This window comes from Manis pentadactyla, chromosome 11, assembly GCF_030020395.1.
Source record: "Manis pentadactyla isolate mManPen7 chromosome 11, mManPen7.hap1, whole genome shotgun sequence".
Taxonomy (NCBI): Eukaryota; Metazoa; Chordata; class Mammalia; order Pholidota; family Manidae; genus Manis; species Manis pentadactyla.
The window spans coordinates 112,860,293-112,887,790 of record NC_080029.1 but is presented as its reverse complement, the minus strand read 5'-3'; the positions used below and the strand labels follow the sequence as shown (position 1 = coordinate 112,887,790).

Below are 27,498 nucleotides of genomic sequence, written 5' to 3'. Positions count from 1 at the left end.
AACAGGCACATGAAAAGATGCTCCACATCACTAATCATCAGGGAAAAATGCAAACTAAAACCACACTGAGGTATCACCTCACACCAGTTAGGACGGCTAGCACCGAAAAGACTAAGAACAACAAATGCTGGTGAGGATGCGGAGAAAGGGGAACCCTCCTACACTGCTGGTGGGAATGTAAGCTAGTTCAACCACTGAGGAAAGCAATATGGAGGTTCCTCAAAAAAAACTAAACATAGAAATACCATTTGATCCAGGAATTCCACCCCTAGGAATTTACCCAAAGAATATAATTTCTCAGTTTCAAAAAGACATATGCACCCCTATGTTTATTGCAGCACTATTTGCAGTAGCCAAGAAATGGAAGCAACCTAAGTGTCCATCAGTAGATGAATGGATAAACAAGAGGTGGTACATATACACAATGGACTACTATTCAGCCATAAGAAAGAAACAAATCCTACCATTTGCAACAACATGGATGGAGCCGGAGGATATTATGCTCAGTGAAATAAGCCAGGCGAAGAACGACAAGTACCAAACGATTTCCCTCATTTGTGGAGTATAACAACGAAGCAAAACGGAAGGAACAAAACAGCAACAGACTTACAGACTCCAAGCAGGGACTAGTGGTAACCAAGGGGAGGAGTGAGGAAGGGCGGGTGGGAATGGAGGGAGAAGGGGCTTGAGGGGTATTATGATTGGCACACATGGTGTAGGGGGGATCATGAGGAAGACAGCTGAGCACAGAGAAGACGAGTAGTGACTCTGTGGCATCTTACTACACTGATGGGCAGTGACTGCAATGGGGTATATGGGGACACGATAATATGGGTGAATGTAATAACCACATTGTTTTATCATGTGAAACCTTTAAAAGAGTGTATATCCATAATACCTTAATAAAAAAATTGAAAACCTCTCAATGGCAAGTTTGGCAGAAATTGTTCACCAAGAAGGTTTAATATTGCCTTTATAAGCCAAAGAGAGAATAAATAATATGAAAGGGGAAAATATTCCAATGTATAATTTCCAGTAGGGAAAAAAAAATTCATGATAAAAACTTGAGCCTCATAAGAGCAGGGAAAAAGAAAGGGGGCATTACAATTAGTAGGAATAATATGTGTGGGGAGCATGGGGAGGGCTGTACAACACAGAGAAGACAAGTAGTGATCCTACAGCATCTTACTACGCTGACGGACAGTGACAGTAATGGGGATTGTGGGGGGACATGGTGAACGGGGGAGCCTAGTTAAGCATAGTGTTCTGCATGTAATTATAGATTAATGATAACAAAATAAAAACAATCAGACAAACAAAAAAGATAAGCAAATGTGCATTGAGGTTCCAGGAAATAAAGGAACGAATAAATTGTGAAAAAAAAAACAAACCTTGAGCCTCCATTCCAAATGGAAACATAATAGCAGCAAAACATTTATTGTCTCTCTTGTCTTTACTTTCCTCACATGTAAAATTAAAAGCTGATATATTAAAAGACATTCAAAAATGGTAAAAATATAAATACATATCTGACAGTTTGGTTGTATCTAAAAAATGTAATGACTATATAAATCTATTCTTTGAAGTGCTTTTACTTGGGGGAAGGGTGGGGAAATAGCCTGAATGCTCATCACAGGTAAACATCTGTTGAACACCTCTTGTAGGCTGAGTTGTGTCCTACTAAAATTCCTATACTGCAGTCCTCATTCCTAGTACCTCAGAATGTGACTGTACTTGGAGATAAGGTCTTTAAAGAGGTAATCACTTTAAAATGAGGTCATGAAGGAGGGCCATAATTCTCTATGACGGTGTCATTTTTATACTTGATTTATATGTGAATCCCACATTTCTCCCTTATTATTATTATTTTTTAAATAAAATGCTGAAGTGGTAGGTAGATGCAAGATAAAGGTAGAAAACATAACTTAGTGCTGTAAGAGGGCAAATGTAGATGATCAGGTCTGTGCCTATAGACTAAGTATTAATCCAAGCTAGACAAGGGCAACAAAACATCTACGGATGCAGAAGATTTCTCTCAAAACAGGGGGGGTGAGGTTCTAAGCCTCACCTCTGTTGATCCCAAATTTCTATGATGGGTGTCATTTTAAGAAGAGGAAATAAGGACACAGACACACACAGGGATGCCTCTGTGAGGACACAGGGGAGAACACGGCCATCTGCAAGCCAAGGAAAGGGGCCTCAGGGGAAACCAGCTTTGCCAGCACCTTGCCTCATAGCCTCCAAGACTGTAAGGAAATAAACTTGTGTTGTTTAAGCCACCCAGTGTGTAGCACTTTGTTACAGCAGCCCTAGAAAATTAATACAGAGCACTCTCCTGGCACTCCAGGGGAGACAGATACGTACACAGACAAACAGGTAAGGGTGTGGAGGAGCAAATTATGAAGACTACCAACTTAGCAGAATTTCATGTGCTGATTGAAATGTTATAGACTATGTAAAAACCTGGAAAGTGTTTATGAAAAATATTAAGTGAGAAGGCAAACAACAGTATTATCTATTCTATGATAACTACAAAAGATGGTTTGTCAATAGGAAAAATAGAAGAAAACTTGTAAAAATACAGGGTTTTGCTGAGGTGAGATCCTTGATGAGTTTTCATTTTTAAAATAATTTATGCTATTATAACAGCAATACAATGAATTATAAAAGAAAACACACACACATTTTGCCAGTTCAAACCACCATAGTTGTTTATTGGATAGTAAATAATGGCAGAATGAACTAATGGTACATTCCTTATTTTTCTTAACATTTCAGTCCAGTTCAAATTTCTGCTTTTGAGAAAAGCTATTCTGAGTATTTCAAAAGGGAATTCAAAGAGGTTTTATGAGCCTAAAGATTGCACAAAAATAGTAACTAAAAATAAGTAAGGACATAAGGAAAATCATGTATTTGATTCTGTATTCGAAAAACAATGATCTACAATGACGTTCTAGAGTCTTGCGCAGTCATGAGCCTCAAAACCAGGCTCATCTATAAACACACACAAGCAGAATCTGCGGAAGTGAAACGACAGGTGAGTCAGCAGGAAGGGCCGGGGCCCAGGCAGCCGCGTCCAGGGCTCGGGCACCTGGCCTGCCCCCTCACAGCAGCAGGGAGAGGGCCAGGCAAACAGATCCTGGGTGCCCAGCCTGGAAGAGGAGGGGATGTTTTCACAACAGACTGCCACGCCAAGGCCAGAGTTCCCGGCCACAACGCAGCACAGTCTGATGTGTCCCAGTGACTCTTCTGCACAGGGCCCAGCACGGCTTGAAAAAAGTTACAAGGTGAAAACAGCTGCTCTAATGCTGCACTGGGTGTTAATCAAGCCACCTCTCCAACAGCAGCAATGCTTACATCAAGGACCTTAATTTGCCCCCAAGACCCTGTTTCTACCTCGATTTAGCAATTCTCACTAATAGCAGTCTGTTGTCCTCGTCCCACACAAGGTCCCAAGCTTTGGGGTTCTGCTGCCCCTACAGGTTTGCCTTTGGTAGCCCCTCCAGGAGAAAAGCTCCCCAGGAAGGAGACAGAGCTTTATTTTTATCCCAGTGAAAGTCCCTATCCAATCCATTAGTCGCTACGATAACCTTGGTCCAGGGCATTTCCTGGAAAAGCTATATAACCAGCTGGGATTAATGAACATTGGCCTGAATTGTTACTTAATTACTCTTCTGTGTACAGCTTCATAAAGGGAGACGGTAATGGGGGTCATCAGAGGCCGTTAATTTTACAAATAGTTTGTTAGAAACTACAGTATGTTAAGAAGTCACTCTGGCCCACAAATCAACTCAATACAGTCCTGAAGTAGAGATTCAAAACTTCCCAGGTTTCCTCGACTTATGCGAACAGTTACAAACTGTACAGAATGTGGCCAGAGTGTACAGACTCATGTATGCAGGAACATACTCTTTACAATAGGGCAGTTGATTTTATCTTCCCCTCTCCCTGCTCTGACTGAAGTTGGCAGAAAATACAATGGGGCCAACTCGAGGTATCATGGACTTTTCCCAGTTAAAAATCTCTATGGGCAATTTCTCAGTATTTTTTGGACAGATTCTCCCTCTCCCGAGTTCTCTTTTTTCCCAGAATAGTGGCAGCTGCAGGAAAAGCTACGTATCCTCTAAGCAGCAAAGGAGGAGCTTTGCGTCCTCACGCCGCCTGCTGGTGCCCTGGGCCTGCTGGCCCTTCGGCTGCGTGCTGGTCCATGCTTCTGCTGGCCATGGGCCTTGTTTGCTACTGCCCTTGCTCGTGAGGCCTGAGGATTCTGTGTTCACCTCAGCACAACCTAAAGTTTCCTTCCCATTGATCAGGCCTCTTGACACATCTACACCACACTTCTGGGTCTGGCAATGCTCAGTGCGTTCTCTGCACCACCCTATTTAAAACTTCAATTCCCTCCCACGTAAACAGTCCTCACTGAATTTCCTCTCACCCTCTTCACCTATGTTTCTTCATAGCATTCTTCTCTTTTGTCATACCAAATAAAATAAATGTACTCATTTATTGCGTTGTGTTACCCCTCCCGCCCTCACATACACACCCTGTAATGTAAACTCCGTGATGGCAGGTGTTTGGGCTGTTCTGTTCACTCTGTCTCCCCCATGCTTAGAACAGTGCCTGGCATCCATAAGCGCTCTTCTGATGTTTCAGTGTGTGTCAGATGAATGAGCGGTTATGGGATCAGACTGCTGCCTTAGGACCCAGGTTCCCATAGCCACACTCGGGCAGAGAGGAAGCTCAAACTGCGAGAAAAATAAAACACAGGGACCACCCCTTCATACTACCCAGGAATCACAACCATTGAACTGACCACCACCAAACGGAAGACTCGGCCATAAAACACACGCACCCATCTAGCCTTGGAACTCTGCATGAATGACCATTGTCACCCACCCCACTGTGACACGCTGCCCCACCCATCCTGTCAATAGCAGAGTCCTGACCCTTTGGAAGGTTCTGACACTCTACTGGTTGGTTCCAGTGGGGAAAGATCAGACTTCAGAAGCTGAGCGACTAAGGTAGAATCAGGAAGCCATTTACAGGAGGGGGACAGAGTTTATTGAAGAATTGGAGAAAAAAAGGAATCTAAGGTACAGAATGAACCAAATCATCTACTTCTGCTTGGTTTTTCTGAGCCCTGTTTAATTCTAAAGATCTTAATATCTGAAGATCCCTACAGAGTCCCGACTGCAGGTCAGAAAGATTACTTTTCAGGGCGGTCATGCACCAACATTCATGCCCACGGGGCCTTAAGGAAAGCAGCCGGGCACGGAGCAAAAAAGGGACTTCAGAGGAATGGATGACCTTTACTGATTCTAATTACCTGGAGCAAAGTTTGAAAGGGTTCTTGTTCTAGAGAACCATCTCCGCATGTACCCACTAGAAGGACACACATTGAATTTTCCAGCATTATCCCTGTATCCTCACTGTATCCTTAGCTGAGGTACAGTCAGATCAGGGACAGAAGAATCAAAGGGCTGGGTTTTGTCATGGCCAAAACCTGGGGGGTTGGAGGGAGGAAATCAGTTGACTTAATTTTGTCCCTATCCTTTGGGACTCTTGGCGAGTTACTCTGTGTTTCACAAATGGACCCATTTCCCCAATTCATCCAATACATCTCTGCTGGTATTTTAGGGAATCTACATTGGAAGAACCCGAGGAGGATCAGCTAGATCGCGAGTAAGTATCATGATTATGCAAAGCCACATCCAAGGACCAAGGTGTGGAGCAGGTCTGCTCTTCATGACTTCCCTCGTCTTCCCCCTCCCTCCCTCCTACACTCCCCCGTCTATCCAACCCCCGCGTGTCACCCACCCCACTGTGACACGCTGCCCCACCCATCCTGTCAATAGCAGAGTCCTGACCCTTCGGAAGGTTCTGACACTCTACTGGTTGGTTCCAGTGGGGAAAGATCAGACTTCAGAAGCTGAGCGACTAAGGTAGAATCAGGAAGCCATTTACAGGAGGGGGACAGAGTTTATTGAAGAATTGGAGAAAAAAAGGAAACTAAGGTACAGAATGAACCAAATCATCTACTTCTGCTTGGTTTTTCTGAGCCCTATTTAATACTAAATACCTTAATATCTGAAGATCCCTACAGAGTCCCGGCTAGAGGTCAGAAAGATTACTTTTCAGGGCGGTCATGCACCTACATTCATGCCCACGGGGCCTTAAGGAAAGCAGCCGGGCACGGAGCAAAAAGGGACTTCAGAGGAATGGATGACCTTTACTGATTCTAATTACCTGGAGCAAAGTTTGAAAGGGTTCTTGTTCTAGAGAACCATCTCCGCATGTACCCACTAGAAGGACACACATTGAATTTTCCAGCATTATCCCTGTATCCTCACTGTATCCTTACCTGAGGTACAGTCAGATCAGGGACAGAAGAATCAAAGGGCTGGGTTTTGTCATGGCCAAAACCTGGGGGGTTGGAGGGAGGAAATCAGTTGACTTAATTTTGTCCCTATCCTTTGGGACTCTTGGCGAGTTACTCTGTGTTTCACAAATGGACCCATTTCCCCAATTCATCCAATACATCTCTGCTGGTATTTTAGGGAATCTACAATGGAAGAACCCGAGGAGGATCAGCTAGATCGCGAGTAAGTATCATCATTATGCAAAGCCACATCCAAGGACCAAGGTGTGGAGCAGGTCTGGTCTTCATGACTTCCCTCATCTTCCACCTCCCTCCCTCCTACGCTCCCGTCTGTCCAACCCCCTGCTGACACCACCCCAAGCACTCCATGTCCTCCTGAAGTGACAACTGTTGTAAATCCTGCATCCAATCAGCCCTTCCAAGGAAGGACTTACTTTGCCAAAATCATCCCCCATTCCCACTCAAAACAAAAGACCTCTCCCTCACACTTTATTCCCAGTTAATCGTTTCAAAGAGAAACCAATTAACTGACACACAACAGAAAGAAAAAGTTATTGAGAGCTTCCCATTTGCCAGGTACCCTTTCTAAAGCACTGAGGTGTTACCATTATTACACTGAAATTTACTTCAAAAAAGATGTCTGTATTCTTGAAAGTGAATGCCTGGATCATATCTCTGTGTACTCGGTGGAGTAACTCCCATGGTAGATTCTCAAGCTTTGTAGCAGGCAATGGACATGGTTTGAGATGGGAGGAGGGAGGGAGAAACAGAAGCCCCATCTGCTGGTGGAGAGCTCTTGCGGCATAAGGCAGGAACCAACTCTAAGTGATGTGCCAGGTGCCTGGATGAAAATAACTCAATGGAAGTGTATTTCATGAGCAGATTTTGTGCACCATTTGCCTGAGAAACCATTCTCTCCAATACAAGAGGCTATTAAGGAAACAAACTTCTCCTGGAACCAGGGAGGAGGTGTACTATTATATTGAGCACTTTGATCAAGAAAGCCTGGGAAAATCCTCTCTTGCTCACTGAGTCGAGAATTACTGAAACAAACTGTAAGGGCATGATTAAGAAATACAATTTCCTATGAAAAAGGAAAGGTGTGCTCCCAGAAACAGCCAGGTTGTTGAATTACATGTCTCCTAGATATCCCTTCTGGCCCAAAGATCCCTGACCCTGAGATAACTGGCCCTTGTTCCTTTCGTGGGCTGAATCTATAGGTCAGAGGAGGTGGAGATCTTAAGACTGACCCAGTCAAACAGAAACATTCACTGTTTGAACATGGACCTTGAAAGAGACCTCGAAAGAACAGATAAAGCAAATCAGGAACTTCTTCTCAAAATCCACCAGAAAGAAGATGACATACAGAGGTGAGTGCTGGGTTTTCTTGAGGGACGTTCCCAATCAAGGGGATGGGATAGAGGAGAAGAGACAAACCTGAATTTTCCTACTTGCTCTAGAGACCTATATCTTATGTAGCAGTTTCTTCTTCATTCTTTGGCATTTTCTGTGGCTCAAACCCTGAATTATAGCAAGTTTCAAAGAGATTCTTAAAAGATTGGATGATATTCACCTGAGCTGAAAGAACACTAGGGTGTTTGACTTAGGACTCAGGTCAAACTTCGAAGTGATTTTTTTTTTTCCTGCCTTTGAAGTGATTATGATGGTAAGGACTCAGGAAAAATGGGTTTCCAACTTGAGAGCCATATTTACTGACACTGAAGTAACCCTTAAAACTGACAGATGTGTTTTTCCAGTTCTGAAGCTGTCTGTTCCTCACACTATGTGCTTGTGTCGTTCAGGCTGGAAAGTGAGATCACCCAGACTCAAGACCTGACAGAAGACGATGACTGGGAGAAGGAGAATAGTACCACCGTGGAAAGGGAAGGAACGCTGCAAGACCTGGAAGAAGAAATAGCCAGACTTGTAAGCAAGAAGCTAGGAAGAGCCATCTCATAGGTTTTATTCCTCAGCTTGTCTCTCATTAGTCATCAGAGAAGCTAGTCTCCTCTTTTTTACATGCAAAGAATAGTCAAAGACGTCATGGTAAAATATGTGTCAGTGGCACAGTTTCTTTGGTAATATTTAATATTGGGAAGCCCTGCATGTGGGCATGTCTATCCTGGTGAGCTGGTATATACATATATATGTGGAAATCAAACCACAGGTCCTTGACCTGACAGTATGCAGTGAGGTAGGGTTACTGCAGGGAAAAAGCACCCGGTGAAAGGGAGAACAATCAGCTGAATAAAGATGGGTGGCAGCAGGGAGATCCACACCTATGCTCTGCTTCTTTCTCTCAACAGGAAAGGAAAAATGAGACTCTGGGGCACGGTATAAGAGAACTTCAAAAAAAGGTGGGTTGGGGCTCTAGTTTTCCCCACGTTCCCCGCAGCGGCTTCAGTTGTCAAAGACACAAGGGAGGGAAAATGATCCTAGAGGATCCCACGTGTCAGAAAAGTTTGTGCTGGGGGCGGGTTCTACCCCTGCCCCACTCTCCTGAGGCTGGGCCTCGTACCTGAATGCCATGGGCTCCCCCTGCGAGCGTGAGGTGAAGGGAGTGGGTGCGACATTTGGGCTATCTGGTGAGCCCATGGGTTTTTCATTCTATCACAAGAAAATGGAATCCACTGACACTTTGTTGGAAGGTGAAAGCTTAATTTTATTTTCAACAGAGACTTTTAAAAATACTTAAATCCCAAGGGCTTCCCCTTTCCTTATCCAGGCATTCACTCTACCTCCACTCCTGCTCAAAATACAGTGGGTCTCCTATGATCGCCCTACTTTCTGACCCACGCCTGCAGCCCTCTGCAGCCCGGAATGGCATAGGGTTCAGGGAAGTACTCCTGCTTGTGCAGACTCTAGCACCGGTGGCCAAAACTAGTGAGAAGAAGGCCATGTTATTGGCTCTACACACAAAACAGTGTGTTTGTCTTCTAGTATTTTTTATTTGATGCATTTTTATTTGAAATATGTATTTATTTAAAATCATAGCTTACAAGGAAATCGCAGAAGGCACCCAAGTGTGAACAAGGCCATCTAAAGGGACCACTAGAAGACTCAAAGGTAAATGAAAAAGCAATCTTGAGTGGGTTTGGGTTACACAACCAGGAAGCAAGCTTTTAAGTGGAAACAACTGTCAAAACTGGGATAAATTCTTTGTAGTTTTAGCCCATGTCAGACTTAAGCCTAGACTACTGAGTACTGAATTCTTTTCTGCCCTTGGTAAGGAATTTCACTCTGAAGCCATATATTTTGTTTCTCTTCCTTTAGGAAGAGCGGAACACAATTGCACAATGCATACATAACACTGAAGTCCCTAGTTTATATCCTGGTCCCAGCACTTAGTGAGGTATATGAAGTTAGGCAATTTAATCAGCCCCTTCCAGCCTCAGTTTGAAAACTGAATGAAATTGTGCATTTTTAAAACTCTTTCCTTTTTTTGAAGAGTAAAACCTTGAAACATCACATATTTAATGTGATTATTTAAAAGTCTAGCTGAGGCAAATGTATGAATTCATAGAGCAGAGCTAGGATTTGTCAATCTACTGTGTGCTAGGTAATTTACACACTCTATCACTGACTCCCATCCAGAAAAGGATTCATTCAATTTATCACTCAAATATTTAGTGACCTCCACCTGCTGAGTGCATCATCAGACATTGCTTAGCATTTCTCTAATTGTGTTCCAAAGATAAAAACCTGGGCACAACCACAATTCATCTGATCAAAGATGCAAAAAGGTGGACTTATTTTTTTATTCAGAAAGCAGGTAAAATTCTTACTTGATACTTTCTGTACAATTCCGTCTTGCCCTTGCCTTATTTCTCTTTAGCTTCTTAAGCTCACTCTTAAGCCCATACTACGTCTGTGCAGCCCCTGCAGATAGGGACACACTGAAAATAGAAATAGAAAGTGAAAAACAGAGAATTACTTCCCTATTTCCTGTCAGCCAAATTAGTACTGATGGCCACAAACAGGAAGTCCAAAGCCACCAAAACAGCTTGCTTGGCCATGCCTGTCCAGGAAAGGAAGAAATGTGGAGCCTGCATGTGCTTCAGGATAAACTTGGGGCTCAGATTAGAAAGGCTTATGAAGCCCCTTGACTAGCCTTGCCATATAACTAACTGCATTTGCTTCCTTCTGCTCAAAACAAGTTTTCTTGACAGCAGCCCAGCAGAGCCCACGGCAAGGCTTTAAGTCTCGTGATGCTGTGTCACCTCAGCTGAGCAGAAAGACTATAGGTAGTTCCACGTATTGTCAGAACAATGGCCATTATTTTCCCAGAAGCTATTAGCCCACCTCCAAAGAACTCTAAAGCATTACTGACCCTTTAAGTCACTCCCATTTGCCTACATGTGTTGTAGAATTCTCAAGTGATTTCTCTAATTCTATGAAATACACAGCATCTCTTGCTTCTGTTCTTACATCCTGGCAATCAGCTCATCAGTTTAATGGTATGCCTGCTGCGCCTCTGAAAATACAGCCCTTAGACACATTTGGCTCTCTGGCCCTCGGTATAATTGACTGAAGAGGAAAGGAACCGTTAGAAGTCTTCAGATGTGAAACAATGGTACTAGATCAAAGTGGGAACAGTAGAGCTAAAAGTGGAAGGAAGGAAAAACGCAGGCTTGTCTGCTCTAACTAGGGAATAGAGCCCAAGCACATCTATTCCTCTGTTACTATTACCCTTCTGCGAGCCACCGTAAGCCCTTGCCTGGATGCCAAATCAGCCTCTTAGTCTTCCTGCTTCTGCTCTTACCCTTAACCTACTTTTCACACCTAGAAAAGACTTACTCTTTAAAAACACAGATCAGATTATGTCCTTACTACTTCGAGTTCACACCTGGCTTCTCACTGCAATTAAAATAAAGAACCAAACTCTAGAAGCAACAAGGCCCTACACAATCTCATCCATGTCAACCTTTCCCCACCTCATCTCCTCCTCACCAGGTGTTTCCCCGCGCTCCAGCCACATAACTTCCACATACACACTACATATGTGCTCTTACACAGTCCTGGCTCTTGCTGCAACCCTGCATGGGACATATTTCTTCCAGATCTCCATTTGGCTAATATTTACCATTTAGAGTTCAACCCAGTATCATCTCATCAGACAGGACTTCACCTATGATAGCTCTCATGCCATCGCTGTCACTACATTTCTGTTTGTATTTCTTTCATAGCATTTATCATTATCATGTTGACTTATCTGTTAATGTCCCCAAGTAGAATGTCAGCTCTGTGAGGCAGAGACTCTGCCTGTCAATCCTGTTCACCACTGTATCCTTTCTACTCTCATGGCCCTCTGCCCATCACTCCGACATAGCCACCAATATAGAATAGGCTTTCATCAAATAAGGAAGGAAAAGAAAGAAGGAGGAATACGGGGAGCAAAAAAAGGAGTGAGCAGTAAGTACATAAAAGGAAAAAGGAGACTGAAGTTTTTCAAGACTGATGTTTTTCCTAAGAGAAATAGCTAAGAAGGAAGGAAGCTAAGAATTGTAGTTTAAGCGTGAGTGGAGCCCTGATGAATGCTAAGGGCTTGGGAGTGTAGAAGGGCAGGGTCACCAGAAGGACGCTGCATGGTTTGACTCTCCTCCATTAAAAAGACATCTCATACCATACCTGATGCACGTCAACCACCTGTAAGATAACCTTTGAGACAGCATTTCAGAATGGAAGCCTGCTTGCACCTTGAGTTATCCATCTCCTCCCCTTTCTGTAGGTTAAGTTACAACAGCTGGAAGCTTCCTGTGCTGACCAAGAGAAGGAACTGGCCAAGGTGATGGTAGTCATTTCAGTATTACTTCTCCCAGAGGAGGGAAAAGTTGATGTTCAGTTAGACGATGCAATACATTCTGCAAATGATTGAGTTATATATAATAAGGCTCCAGATCCAGAACCATTATGGGGTTGAGGAGGGGATGAAGGAAAGGAAGATAAATGCAGTCTCCTAGGTTTCCTTCTCTTCAATAATTTTTACAGGATATGTTCTGTATCTGTATCTTCAACAAATTAGTATCTATTCTTCTCCCAACTGTCCCAAAATAAAATCCCCCCCCCCCAAAATAAAGCTTATCTATCCTCAAAAAAAAAAAAAAATCAGTTCATATATACAGCAAAAACATATTTAGAACAATTAGAAAACTACATTTAGGGTCTGGGATTTAGGAGGAAACAAGTATACTCTTGTTCTTAGAGAAATTTCCTGAAAGAAATTTGACTGAATTTTGGTTTCCCAGATAAAGGAAGACTATGCACATGTGGCCCAGCTCTGCAAAGATCAGGTCTTCTGCATTAAGGTACAGTTTCTCGGTAATGGGACAGAGAAGGGTTTGTAAGGTACAGGATAATATGAAACCAGGCTTTTCAAAGAACACTATCTAGGACAATATTAACTCTTCAAAGTGGCATTACAAAGGGACTTTGGGTCCCTGACAACCCACCACCAATATCATTCCATTACAGCCCTGGTCTCCTGACCTCTGTGCTCTTAAATTCATAACGAGCACTGCTCCTTTCGTGACGCCAATCACCCAGGGACCTGCCTGGGAAGGTAGGAAGCGCAGCGAGTGACCAGGAGTGGTGGTGGGTGTGGGGGCTGGAGAAGGAGACCAGGCATTCATGTTACCACGTAATAATACATGCTGCTTATGATTAGAAAAAGCGTAAGGCTTCTAATTAGTGACTGTGGTTTCTTTTATTTCTCTTGGAAGAAGTACCAGGAAACTCGGAGGAAAATAGAAGAAGAAGCAGAGACTCGGCTCCTTGAGACAGAAGTGTGAGTTTTGGCAAAAAAAGGAACTTCTTGGTTTTAGTGGTGACTCCATCTCAGCCTGGGTCAGAGCAAACATTCCTCTGACCAATTCCTACTTGGGACTGAGTGAGCCCCAACACCACATCTCTCTCCCTCCTGTTAGTGATTGTTTGACTCCCACTAAACCACATCAACTTTAAAATGCAGGTCCTTCTTCCATCCTTCTTAAAAAAAACCACAGAAACACATCTCCCTTCATGCTTTTATCACATTTTCAACTACTCAGGTTTATATTAAGGGCAGGAACATCTGATTTTAAAAGGGCTGGTGGTCAGGCACTCTGATGAGTAGGACATTCCTACTTGCACAGAAAAGCCCTTTAATCTAATACCACCCTCATTTCCCCAAAAACATAGAGACTAAGCCATGTAAGACAGGCACGAAACTAACCTCTGGACACACGAAGGCCACCATATTACAACACTCAAACTGTACGCTATATTAACTACTAAACTATGACCATTAAAGGTTAGAAATGGTAAGACAAAAGCCCCTCCTTTCTGAGTTTGTCTAGAATTGAAATGGTGAGAAAACAAAGTCAAAAATCTCACTCCCATTTCTTGGCCCCTTTTTAGAAGTTACATCTTAACTTAGTCAAGAAGTACTTACATTTATTAAATATTTGAGAATCTTGGGATCGAGGTAAAGAGACCCAAACTTCATACCGCCTCTAAATAGCCCTGGTGTGCATTGTGGCCTGGGAGGGCCACAGGGTACCAGCTCTTGGAATTCTGAAGGATACCTTCAAGTTTCCTGAGAGCCTCCTTGAACATTAAGTATGGCTTCAGTGCTAAGCTAAGTTTCTAGAACAGAGCTGCCCAGTAAAACTTTGTGCCATCCAATAAGTAGCCAATGGCCACCTACTGAGTACCTGAAACATGGTTAGTGTGACTGAGGAACTGACTTTTTTTAATTTTAATTAATTTTAAAGTTCATAGGTACATGTAGCCACTGGCTTCCATAGTGGACAGCACAGCTTTAGAATATAAAACTTTTAAAATAATCATTATGTAGTATGAATATTTGAGTGTACTTTATCCAATCCCTATCTTGGTTCATTTCCCCCTAGATCAAAAGTCTTGAGCATGAACTCGGCAAAAAAATATAACAGCCAAGATAATAAGGTGAGTGTTCCAACCTGCGTCCTCTCACTCAGTGCCACTGCCTGTCAGTTTCCAAAACACTATAAGCCACGAAACATACACAAATCTTCCCATGTGCACGTTCCAAGAACAGTACTAGATGTAATTTCAAAGCATTCCCACCTGAAACAAAGAAGACAACTGTCTTCCCTCTCTTACAGCCATGTAAATGGCCAGATGATCCCAACATGGTCCCGAATCTTTCAAAACACAGAGCACCAGGGTTATCTGTCACTGTCTGATCAGAGTTGCCCCATGAGTTAACATAAGAAGTCATCACTTCTTTATGACAAAGCTCCAAGACTGTTCATATTTAACATCGTGATGTCACCAGCACATATGCAAAGGTCAGAAGGACATAGAATTGGATGCAGAGCATCACGGCTCTTTGCCTGTTTGGCATTTTGGGGCAGCAAGTTCACAGGTTACTAAAAGATAAATTTCTATTTATTTTTGTAATGTATATTGGTTTTACAGGCAAGGTTGACATTCACCAGAACTTTTTTGGCATGAAATATATGGCCTTGATAACCTCAGAAAAAAAAGAAGTCTTCTTTTCCTAAAAAGCAAACATCAATAATCCACCATTGTCCCTGGGGTCATCCAGATGTTTGGGTATATGTCAGACATGCCCACAGTGACCATGACTCCAATTGTTCTGAGCAAGTTATTCTTCCATATCCCACTCAGCAAAAAAATTAACTGGACTCCCCCTCTCTAGGACGAGGCTTAGCCTACTTTCTGATATGTCCCATCATCCATCCCCAATGGTTCATCAAAGTATTCATCTGACTACCCATCAGAGGAAAAACAGAGTGTCTTCATCAAGGTTATCAGAGTCCCATGACGGTCACGTGCCCTGAGTTTGAGCCGTCTTTACAGAGACGCTCCCTGAGCACTGATTAGAGGGCACTTCACCTCATCTGACTCAAGCTACAGAACCAAATTTGTAAAACACAAAGTTTCTCATGATTCCAATTCTATGAGCCTTATTTACACAATTTTAAAATGTGATCTTAATTCCTCCGTCTTTTTATCTCCCAAGGAAGTTAAAAGGAAAATGAAATAACTAAGGAAATATTTTGTAAAAGAAATGTCACAGAAATTCAGGATATACCTGCATCTTTACATTTTTATACCTTTTAAAACTTATCTCAGAATATATTTGTGTGGTTTCCATAGCTTGTTCATTCCTCTAAGGGTTGCTGGCTGAGCTGAAGGTGAGCAAAGAGTTATGAGGGCCGATAATGTGGATTCCCAGAGGTCCCGGCTTCAGGCCTGGCCCTGCCACTCACTAGCTGTATAACCTGGGGCAACAGACTTTACGTTTCTATGCCTTCCTTTCTTCCTATCAGTGTATAAGAAGGTGATACAAAATTATATATAAATATGTAAGTGTGTGTATATATATATATATATATATATATAAAAGTGTGTGTGTATGTATATATAAATAATGCATATATATAAATATATATGTATATACATTGTCTTTGAAAATTTCATCTGTTTATGCTTATGAAAAAAATTTGTATGGTATCTAAAAATAACATATAACTAATGGCTCACTGAATATTACTTCACAGTGATGAAACTGCTAATTTATCAATGTCCTTTCTTCTCCCAGGACAATTCTCTCCAAAAGAAGGGAATATGGCTCTGTAAAAGGCAAGTAAATATCTTTGAGCAAACTTCCTGAAAACTGGGAGATCTACTAGCCATCCTGCAGACGACAAGGGGAACCTTGTATACACATTCACACATTCTCTCTCTCTCTCTCTCTCTCTCTCTCTCTCTGTCTCTCTCTGTCTCTCTCTGTCTCTCTCTCTCTCTCTCTCTCTCTCACACACACACACACACACACACACACAGAGTCAACAAACTAGTGTCATCAGTGACCACATTTCTCAGTTCTAATGCTATGACTTCTTGCCGAAAGGCAATTACTAATCTCATTTTCCAGTATTAGCAGCCAACAGCCTAGTAGTAATCAGAAACGGGAATCTTATCACCTAAAAGAGATGTGGCAAATCTCATACTTACTCCCTCTTCCCTTAACAATCTGAATTCATTTGATGTACCTGGATCCCCAGTAGAATCAGCAGATTAGAAATGGGGTTCATAAGCACAGTGATTGGGTTTTCACCCTACTGTATGAGACATGCCTCCCTCAAACTTTGTTACAATGTCAGCTCTTTACCCCCGACATGAAAAATATATACATACATAGGGAGAGAAATTCTAAATGCAAGTATACTGCTGCCTAATAACAGATAAAAGAGGAAATGATTGTGAAAAAGAGATAAAGCACCTAACAGTATCCAGCACATCATAATTGCTCAAAAATATTTGTTAACCTGAGTAAGAACTCAAGATTCAAACAACTGAGTGCATATTAGTTCTGAAGGAATCACTGTGACAGCAAAAATCTGTACTCATGAAGTCCTTGCATTTTCAAGAAAAGGTCAAATTATGTTCAATATAATCTGTTTAAGAAGGCATAGAGAAACATATATTCAAAGTGGTATAAAATGTGATTTAGAAAGAGTTCCATCAAAATGATTAACATAAAATTATTGGTGTTTAAAGGTAATTTCCAATTGTCTAGAATATTGGCTTAAGGGGGAGGTAAATGAAGTACTACATATTTTGGTGTCCCTAAATATAGTGTTCTGGAACAACTAGTAGAATTCTTCCTAGAACTCCTAGGACTGCCTTCACCTATACTTTTAACACCAGTGCCCAGCATGGAATCGCCCATGTGGACTCCCCAGGGCTGTCTGCCTTGAGTTGGAAATCTGGAGGAGAATGTACAAGTTTAGATCATCAGACTACAAATACCTTTCCTCTTGTTTTGCTCGACCATTCTGTGAGGCACGGGTAGGTTGGTTGTTAACTCAAGAGATTAAAAAGTTGGTTATTCCTAAGATTTTCCCTGGGAATGTCATCCAGAACCTCCTTATGAATATTGTATCCAGCTTCAAGGAGATTTGTAGGAACGAGGAAGGAGGTTTGTAAAGGGCTTGTGATTCTAATTCTAAGATGCTTCACCAGAATGGATCCTGGATCCGGGCTCTAAGATCAACTCTCGAGAAAGACTTCAGAGAACTGGTGGGGAAGGGGTTCTCTTTGACTAGTGAGTGCAGGTGGTAATGAATTTGTCCTGGGGCTGGAGGCAGCCCAGAACAGCTGGATACGGTTAATGTACATAGGAAAGAGTGGCGGTTTGCTCGTGCAAATCATAGCAACACAACGAGGGCAAAAAAATTCATCATTTAAAGAAGAAATCAAGACCACTATAGGGACATTTAGAGAAATATATTAAGAAATGTTAAAAGTATCATGAATGAAAGAAGAGAAATACCATGATCATGGATAGGAAGCCTTAATACCAGAAATGTATCAGTTGTCTCCAGTGGAGAAATAGTCAATTCAATTCCAATCAAACTCCCCAAAAGATTTTTCATGCAATTGAATGAAATGATTCTAAAATATACTATATTTGGAGGAGTAAAGGGTCAGAAATAACCTGGAAATTTTAAAGAAAAGCAAGAGGTGGGGAATATGCCATTTCAGATATCAGAACGTACTATGAAGCTACAATAATTATGACAGTGTGCTATTGGGACCAGACCAGGAAAACTGAACAATGAAATGGAACAAAAAAAGAGCTTAGAAACAGTGCACATTTAGACCTTTGATATGTAACAATGATTATATGTCATAGGGGAAAGGAAGAATTGTTCAAAAATAGGGTAGGGAAAAACGTTATCCAGGTAAGACAAAAAATGGTATCAGATCACTAACATGCAGCATATATAAAAAGCAAGCCCAATGTGTTAAAGACTTAAATGTCCACAAAAAGAAAGAAAGGAATCTTTAAAATTCAGCATGAGTTACCTATTCCCACTTAACAAATTACCCGAAAACTTACTAGTTTCAAATAATAAACATTTATCATCCCATAGTTTCTGTGAGTCAGGAACCTTTGAGTCACTTCGCTGGGTACTTCTAGCTCAACGTCTCTTGTGAGGCCACAGATAAGATGCTGGCCAAAGTTACAGCCATTAGAAGGCTTGCCTGGGGTAGAGGATCTATCTCCACACTGGCTTTTTTGCTGGATTTTGGCAACAGGCCTCAGTTCCTCACCGCACGCACATCCCCGCAGGGCTGGCTGGGAATCCTCCCAGGATGACAGCCGGCGTTCCCCCGAGAGGAAGGAAGAAGCTGCAGTGTCTCCAGTACCTAGCCTAGGAAGTCACGCACCGGCACGTCACTTCCACGGTACTGTATTCTTCAGAAAGGAGCCAGTAAGCCCAGTCCACACCCCAATGAAGGGAAATCTCATGATGAGAGGAGTATCAAGGAATCTGTGAACATGTTTTTAAAATGCTACAAACTCCCGATGAAGATAGAAGTACCTTTCAGACCTTGGTATAGGGCATGGATTTTTAACACGACATAAAATGGATTGATTCTAATTAAAGGAAAGGTTGATAAACTAGGCTTGATTAAAAATTATTAACGAAAGGTTGATAAACTAGACTTGATTAAAAATTATTAACTTTTGCTCTTCAACACTTAGAGCAAGTGAAAGTTAGAAAGTAGAGGGAAGTTACTCAAAGTACACATGGAAAAGGATTCATATCAAGAACATATAAAGAATTTTTACCATTTAGTAAGAAGAGCTCAAACAACCTAGTAGATAAATGGGCAAAAGGAACACAGAAGACCAATAAACCTATGCACAGATAGTCAGCATCACTGTTCATCAGGGAAATACAAATCAGGACGGTAATGAGAAATTACTTTACACCCATTTGATTAGTGAAACTTTAAAAATCTGATGGTAAGCGTTGGAGAGGGTGTAGACCCATAGAAATGTATACTCTGCTAGTGGGGTAAAAATTGGTGTGACTACTTCACAAGATAATTTCAGATAATGATAAATACTAAAAGAAAATAAAACACAGTGATGGAAGACAGTAACTAGCAAGCCAGCACTAGGGAAGGACCACATTTACAAGGGGTTGCTGGGCACGGAGACAAGAGTTAGTGGGAGACATTTGAACATCAAGAAGGAACCAGGTGTGCATTTAGGTATGACTTACTGTTTTGTTCCTGGTTTTCTAACATCTGGCTTAACAGTTTCTGGGCTTTCTCTTTTCAGGATTTTTCTATTTCTCTTTTTCATCACCCTGTTTTTCATCACACTGCTGGGCTACTTGTTTTTCCACATAAGCTTTATAAATCCAGATCTCCTAATCGACATACTACCCAAGATACTGAACAGGAGCACCTTGTGGAGGCTAAGAAGCTTCCTCTCCGCGCATCTCACACTTCGGACTGAGGACTTGTTGCCCCACTAATCCCCAAAAAACATCCTTGGAAAAAGAAGGCAAGTGGTACCTGACTGTGTACACTAGGAGATGGTGGAACTTGTAGAGGGAAGATGTTTTCTTCAGTTTTTCCCTTGAGGTTTTGCCTACGGATTACCTTTCCCCCCATGTTGCCTTTCCAAGATCAACCTTGCCCAGTAAACAGCTCTGTCAATAGATTTCAGTGGCTAAAGGATAAGCTAAATAGTATGAAATAGTAAACAGAGTAGACCATTTTCAGAATAATGTCACCGATGCTAAACAAAGTTAGAGTCCATTCAATACTTCTAGTTAATCTTAAAAATGTAAGAGACTGGATCTCTGCAATGCAGATGGCTCACTACTGATAATTAGAACGTACAAATTACAGCAAAATTTAAAAAAAGATATTGCCTTATGGAACTAAAAACCTGAGGTTTCAGGCATGGCTGAATCCAGAAGTTTCACCAATGTCCTCAGGGCTTCATCTCTCTCCCTCATTTCTCTGAATGGGCATTGCTCCTTTAAGTGGCAATATTCTGCCAATAACCTAAATCCTATACTACCAGATTAGCAACTTCAGCACAATCAGTCTTTTCCAATAGCTACAGCAGGAAAGACCAAAGAGTCTGTATTGGCTGAGGTCAATTGCCTACCCCTGTCCCATAATCAGCTGATCATGTGTCAGCAAAGTCATCCTTTAATGAAAGGCTTAAAGGCATCTTGGACCACAGATAAATATTTCAAACAGAACGAACCAAATGGAAAAAAAAAATTAAGCAACTTTCTTAATCTGGTAAATTGCCAAGAATGAGTAAATTCTTTCTTCACCCCAGGCCTCAGAGAAAACAAAATCCTTTTCTCATGGCAATTACTAGATTAATGTGCAAATACGCATTGTCTGACCATACAAGTCACTGAGATTTTACCTGGCACCCTAAATGGAAACACCCTCCACCATCTCAAAGAGCGGCACTGCACGCGTGGCTTATTCCCACACTGAGTGGCAGAGGCATTCTAGGGTCCTGTAGAATTTGGCAGTTTCTGCCCAGTAGGTGCGGCCTTAATAGGTGCTTCATTAAACCAGACTTCGTTCTTGGCACAAGGGGAGGATAAGGTATGGCCAGCTCCCATTTACCATTGAACCGCCACATGATAGAGCAAGAAATCCACTCCTCTGCACTCATGAATTTGAGACTTAGAATTATGAAAGAAAAAGAATTTTCAAACATTTTGATTTCAGAGTCACTTAAGAAAAGTTAAAAAAAATTTTTCCCTTATGCATCTTTCATTATTCATCACTATGTGTTTTCTCTGCTCTAGCTATGTGAAATAATGCTGAGAAAACAGTTCAAAAGTTGTTAGGAAGGACACAAATCCCTAATAACATCTTGAGGTCCATGATTGCCCTTGTTGTTGGTTAAAGTAAAGGTAAATGTTGACTATATCATTCGCGGTCACACCCAGAATACAAAATTGAGAATGAGAATTCAGAGAGTGGAGAGAACCAGCAAAAACAGTTGTTCCCAGAATGTAAAGTGAGTCAGCAAAAAAACCCAGTTTCCACTATGTGACATCATTCCCGTAGATGGAGATTCTGGCAACTTCAGATGGTTTTATTAAAAAGATGATGACGATGGAGCGGGGGAACAGGGAAGGGGAGAAGGAAGGAAGGAAAAAAAGAAAGAAAGGAAGTGAGGCTGATCCCTTAGCAGTGTAAACTTCCAACGGTGAACTGCTGTTCTCTTCTACATGACTACTTCACTGCAGCCATTGACTGTGCTTCCTTTAATTTTATAATACTGAGAAGCAGAAGTTTTCTAAAGACAAGCTTCAATGGTTAAAATCACTGTTGTAAAAATTCCTCCTGCTAAGGAGCAAAACTAATGGAAGCTCTTCTGTGTTTGCAGCGAAAATAGGGAAGGAGCATTCACAGGCAGTGTGGGATTAGAGCCTAGGAACAGATGTAGGGGAGGTAGGCTGCTGTGGCTGGGCTGTCTTGATTCTCCTGCTGAACATTTACAGTTGAGACTGGCTGCAAGGTGCCAGGAGTTGGCCTCCCAGTATCTTGACCAGTGCAAACAAGGAGCAGCTTGCTTTGTCTCTGGAGCAGTGCACTCTTCCCTCATGATTTGACTATGGCTGAATGGCTCCCTCAGAAACAGCAGAGGGCACTGTTCCATGGTAAATGCAGGCTCTCCTCAGAAGCTGTTTCTTTACCATAGCTATATATTGTACCCCTGCAACGTGCCGACCAGATGGGGGCAGGTCTGTGATAACAGCAAAACTGTCCCATTTTTCACAGGGTCATCGGCCAGATCTGGGTTTGAACATCAAGAGCACAGACGATAAAGTCTCCTACCCCAGGTGCTGAGTCACTACCTACAATGATCATCTGCCTAATATCTTCAGAATATGTGTTCTAAGTGGAAGGGTTTCCTCACACGGTCTCTGCCCTTATACGTATGCCCACCATGGAGCAGAATTCCACAGTTTGATAAATTCCAAAAAGAGATATCAGTTCACAGTGCTATTTACATTAAGTTTTATAAATAAATACATTTAAGATCCATGGAGACAGAAAAAGGACGTATGTTGCTATTTGCCATACAGAAATGGACAACGACCTAGAAAAATACAACCTTCCAAGACTGACCAAGGAAGAAACACAAAATCTAAACAAACTAATTAACAGCAAAGAAATTGAAGCAGTAGACAAAAAACTACCCAAGAACAAAACCCCGGGCCAGACGGATTTACCTCGGAATTTTATCAGACATACAGAGAAGATATAATTCCCATTCTCCTAAAAGTTTTCCAAAAAACAGAAGAGGAGGAAATACTCCCAAACTCATTCTATGAAGCCAACATCACCCTACTACCAAAACCAGGCAAAGACCCAACCCAAAAAGAAAATTACAGACCAATATCCCTGATGAACGTAGATGCAAACATACTCAACAAAATATTAGCAATCTGAATTCAAAAATGCATCAAAAGGATCATGACCAAGTGGGATTCATCCCAGGGATGCAAGGATGGTACAACATCCGAAAATCCATCAACATCATCCACCACATCAAAAAAAGAAGGACAAAAACCACATGATCATCTCCATAGATGCTGAAAAAGCATTTAACAAAATTCAACATCCATTCATGATAAAAACTCTCAACCAAATGGGTATAGAGGGCAGGTACCTCAACATAATAAAGGCCATCTATGATAAACCCACAGCCAACATCACATTGAACAGTGAAAAGCTGAAAGCATTTCCTCTGAGATCGGGAACAAGACAGGGATGCCCACTCTGCCCACTGTTATTCAACAGAGTACTGGAGGTCCTAGCCACGGCAATTAGACAAAACAAAGAAATACAACGAATCAAAATCAGTAAAGAAGAAATTGAACTGTCACTATTTGCAGATGACATGATATCATACATAAAAAAACCTAAAGACTCCACTCCAAAACTACTAGAACTGATATCGGAACACAGCTACGGTGCAGGATACAAAATTAACACACAGAAATCTGTGGCTTTCCTATACACTAACAATGAACTAGCAGAAAAGAGAAATCAGGAAAACAATTCCATTCACAATAGCAGCAAAAAGAATACAATACCTAGGAATAAACCTAACCAAGGAAGTGAACGACCTATACCCTGAAAACTACAAGACACTCTTAAGAGAAATTTAAAAAGGTCACTAACAAATGGAAACTCATCCCATGCTCCTGGCTAGGAAGAATTAATATCGTCAAAATGGCCATCCTGCCCAAATCAATATACAGATTCGATGCAATCCCTATCAAATTACCAACAGCATTCTTCAACGAACTGGAAAAAATAGTTCAAAAATTCATATGGAACCACCAAAGACCCCGAATAGCCAAAGCAAACCTGAGAAGGAAGAATAAAGTGGCGGGGATCTTGCTCCCCAACTTCAAGATCTACTACAAAGCCACAGTAATCAAGACAATTTGGTACTGCCACAACATCAGACCCAGAGACCAACGGAACAGACTAAAGAGCCCTGATATAAACCCAAACATACATGGTAAATTAATATAGGATAAAGGAGCCATGGACATACAATGGGGAAATGACATCTTCTTCAACAGTTGGCGTTGGCAAAACTGGACAGCTATATGCAAGAGAATGAAACTGGATCATTATCTAACCCCATACACAAAAGTAAACTCAAAATGGATCAAAGACCTGAATGTAAGTCATGAAACCATGAAACTCTTAGAAGAAAACATAGGCAAAAATCTCTTGAATATAAGCATGAGCAACTTTTTCCTGAACGCATCTCCTCAGGCAAGGGAAACAAAATAAAAAATGAACAAATAGGACTACATCATACTAAAAACCTTCTGTACAGCAAAGGACACCATCAGCAGAACAAAAAGGCATCCTACAGTATGAGAGAATATATTTGTAAATGACATATCCGACAAGGGGTTAACATCCAAAATGCCTAAAGAACTCACACGCCTCAACACCCAAAATGCGAATAACCCTATTAAAAAATGTGTGGTGGATATGAACAGACACTTCTCCAAAGAAGAAATTCAGGTGGCCAACAGGCACATGAAAAGATGCTCCACATCACTAATCATCAGGGAAAAATGCAAACTAAAACCACACTGAGGTATCACCTCACACCAGTTAGGACGGCTAGCACCGAAAAGACTAAGAACAACAAATGCTGGTGAGGATGCGGAGAAAGGGGAACCCTCCTACACTGCTGGTGGGAATGTAAGCTAGTTCAACCACTGAGGAAAGCAATATGGAGGTTCCTCAAAAAAAACTAAACATAGAAATACCATTTGATCCAGGAATTCCACCCCTAGGAATTTACCCAAAGAATATAATTTCTCAGTTTCAAAAAGACATATGCACCCCTATGTTTATTGCAGCACTATTTGCAGTAGCCAAGAAATGGAAGCAACCTAAGTGTCCATCAGTAGATGAATGGATAAACAAGAGGTGGTACATATACACAATGGACTACTATTCAGCCATAAGAAAGAAACAAATCCTACCATTTGCAACAACATGGATGGAGCCGGAGGATATTATGCTCAGTGAAATAAGCCAGGCGAAGAACGACAAGTACCAAACGATTTCCCTCATTTGTGGAGTATAACAACGAAGCAAAACGGAAGGAACAAAACAGCAACAGACTTACAGACTCCAAGCAGGGACTAGTGGTAACCAAGGGGAGGAGTGAGGAAGGGCGGGTGGGAATGGAGGGAGAAGGGGCTTGAGGGGTATTATGATTGGCACACATGGTGTAGGGGGGATCATGAGGAAGACAGCTGAGCACAGAGAAGACGAGTAGTGACTCTGTGGCATCTTACTACACTGATGGGCAGTGACTGCAATGGGGTATATGGGGACACGATAATATGGGTGAATGTAATAACCACATTGTTTTATCATGTGAAACCTTTAAAAGAGTGTATATCCATAATACCTTAATAAAAAAATTGAAAACCTCTCAATGGCAAGTTTGGCAGAAATTGTTCACCAAGAAGGTTTAATATTGCCTTTATAAGCCAAAGAGAGAATAAATAATATGAAAGGGGAAAATATTCCAATGTATAATTTCCAGTAGGGAAAAAAAATTCATGATAAAAACTTGAGCCTCATAAGAGCAGGGAAAAAGAAAGGGGGCATTACAATTAGTAGGAATAATATGTGTGGGGAGCATGGGGAGGGCTGTACAACACAGAGAAGACAAGTAGTGATCCTACAGCATCTTACTACGCTGACGGACAGTGACAGTAATGGGGATTGTGGGGGGACATGGTGAACGGGGGAGCCTAGTTAAGCATAGTGTTCTGCATGTAATTATAGATTAATGATAACAAAATAAAAACAATCAGACAAACAAAAAAGATAAGCAAATGTGCATTGAGGTTCCAGGAAATAAAGGAACGAATAAATTGTGAAAAAAAAAACAAACCTTGAGCCTCCATTCCAAATGGAAACATAATAGCAGCAAAACATTTATTGTCTCTCTTGTCTTTACTTTCCTCACATGTAAAATTAAAAGCTGATATATTAAAAGACATTCAAAAATGGTAAAAATATAAATACATATCTGACAGTTTGGTTGTATCTAAAAAATGTAATGACTATATAAATCTATTCTTTGAAGTGCTTTTACTTGGGGGAAGGGTGGGGAAATAGCCTGAATGCTCATCACAGGTAAACATCTGTTGAACACCTCTTGTAGGCTGAGTTGTGTCCTACTAAAATTCCTATACTGCAGTCCTCATTCCTAGTACCTCAGAATGTGACTGTACTTGGAGATAAGGTCTTTAAAGAGGTAATCACTTTAAAATGAGGTCATGAAGGAGGGCCATAATTCTCTATGACGGTGTCATTTTTATACTTGATTTATATGTGAATCCCACATTTCTCCCTTATTATTATTATTTTTTAAATAAAATGCTGAAGTGGTAGGTAGATGCAAGATAAAGGTAGAAAACATAACTTAGTGCTGTAAGAGGGCAAATGTAGATGATCAGGTCTGTGCCTATAGACTAAGTATTAATCCAAGCTAGACAAGGGCAACAAAACATCTACGGATGCAGAAGATTTCTCTCAAAACAGGGGGGGTGAGGTTCTAAGCCTCACCTCTGTTGATCCCAAATTTCTATGATGGGTGTCATTTTAAGAAGAGGAAATAAGGACACAGACACACACAGGGATGCCTCTGTGAGGACACAGGGGAGAACACGGCCATCTGCAAGCCAAGGAAAGGGGCCTCAGGGGAAACCAGCTTTGCCAGCACCTTGCCTCATAGCCTCCAAGACTGTAAGGAAATAAACTTGTGTTGTTTAAGCCACCCAGTGTGTAGCACTTTGTTACAGCAGCCCTAGAAAATTAATACAGAGCACTCTCCTGGCACTCCAGGGGAGACAGATACGTACACAGACAAACAGGTAAGGGTGTGGAGGAGCAAATTATGAAGACTACCAACTTAGCAGAATTTCATGTGCTGATTGAAATGTTATAGACTATGTAAAAACCTGGAAAGTGTTTATGAAAAATATTAAGTGAGAAGGCAAACAACAGTATTATCTATTCTATGATAACTACAAAAGATGGTTTGTCAATAGGAAAAATAGAAGAAAACTTGTAAAAATACAGGGTTTTGCTGAGGTGAGATCCTTGATGAGTTTTCATTTTTAAAATAATTTATGCTATTATAACAGCAATACAATGAATTATAAAAGAAAACACACACACATTTTGCCAGTTCAAACCACCATAGTTGTTTATTGGATAGTAAATAATGGCAGAATGAACTAATGGTACATTCCTTATTTTTCTTAACATTTCAGTCCAGTTCAAATTTCTGCTTTTGAGAAAAGCTATTCTGAGTATTTCAAAAGGGAATTCAAAGAGGTTTTATGAGCCTAAAGATTGCACAAAAATAGTAACTAAAAATAAGTAAGGACATAAGGAAAATCATGTATTTGATTCTGTATTCGAAAAACAATGATCTACAATGACGTTCTAGAGTCTTGCGCAGTCATGAGCCTCAAAACCAGGCTCATCTATAAACACACACAAGCAGAATCTGCGGAAGTGAAACGACAGGTGAGTCAGCAGGAAGGGCCGGGGCCCAGGCAGCCGCGTCCAGGGCTCGGGCACCTGGCCTGCCCCCTCACAGCAGCAGGGAGAGGGCCAGGCAAACAGATCCTGGGTGCCCAGCCTGGAAGAGGAGGGGATGTTTTCACAACAGACTGCCACGCCAAGGCCAGAGTTCCCGGCCA

At 41.5% G+C, this 27,498-nt stretch overlaps 1 protein-coding gene and 1 pseudogene across 4 annotated transcripts in view; one reads left to right on the top strand and one right to left on the bottom strand.

The window, feature by feature from the left end:
• ZNF609 (zinc finger protein 609) overlaps positions 1-27,498 on the bottom strand; it is a 438,580-nt gene that overhangs the window by 158,455 nt on the left and 252,627 nt on the right. The window lies entirely within an intron of this gene.
• Positions 16,454-16,549, top strand: LOC130679699 (small nucleolar RNA U13; annotated as a pseudogene).